Here is an 870-nt window from a genome sequence, read left to right as displayed (position 1 = left end):
GGATCATGATAGTGGGAGTCGTGACATTTTACTAGTTTCATAGCTCTACTTGAATTTTCTCCATTTGATACATATTCATTTGGTGATTATCAGATTCCAGAACTAGTGCTGAATGCTACCAATAAGAGTTTCTTTCATTGTCTGGAAAAGATGAATATATCCATTCACTCTACAAACACTTATGAGGAATATTCTGGAAAGAATTATTAACCTCAGGTATGTCACGCTCTATGTGAAGCTTACAGGCAAGAAGACAAGAGGCTAGATGAGCTTAGAGGAAACTAAGTGGATAGAAATGCTGTAATTCTGCATGGAAAGTAATGAGCGATGGCCATGAGGAGGTCTGCGGAAATTGTTACGGGTATTACAGAAGAATGAGAACATGTCAGCCTGGAAGCAAAGAAAAAGAAAATATTTGGTGGGACTGAGAAGCAAAGGGCGGCCTGTAAAGCATTGAAGAAGAAACCCAGGTTAAAAACTCAGAAGCGAATGTAGCCATGTTGGTACTGCTAAGGGGTCGTGAAGCCGTTAAATAGAAAATTCCAGTGAACTGGGCAGTCCACACCTTTAAAGTCCACCTTCTGTATTAAAAGGCTTTACTTTACTTCAGGTGACCAGAAGCCACAAGCAGTGCTTCTAGATGTTTTTTTCACTGTTGTCACCCTAAAAATTTTAATACTACACATATACTTGATATCTGTTTGGATCTGGGTTGTATTCATTAAAAAATATGATTTTTGACACCATCCACAAGGCAGTAGCTGTTCCCTGGATAGCAATATCACCCGGTTAAGAATACATGAGTTATATTTAGAAAATGATGATGGCAGCATATGTACGAATATGCTTGATACGATTGATGTATGGACT

The 870-nt window shown here is 38.5% G+C and overlaps 1 protein-coding gene across 1 annotated transcript in view; it reads right to left on the bottom strand.

Moving 5' to 3' along the window:
- The window catches only part of TMC1 (transmembrane channel like 1), a 148137-nt gene that overhangs the window by 92629 nt on the left and 54638 nt on the right, over positions 1-870 (bottom strand). The gene's annotated exons all lie outside the window — the stretch shown is intronic.

This window comes from Echinops telfairi, unplaced genomic scaffold (genome assembly GCF_000313985.2).
Source record: "Echinops telfairi isolate 266 unplaced genomic scaffold, ASM31398v2 ScPeMD7_22;HRSCAF=79, whole genome shotgun sequence".
Taxonomy (NCBI): domain Eukaryota; kingdom Metazoa; phylum Chordata; class Mammalia; order Afrosoricida; family Tenrecidae; genus Echinops; species Echinops telfairi.
Note: the sequence above shows the minus strand (reverse complement) of the source record. Positions and strands in the feature narration are given on the sequence as shown.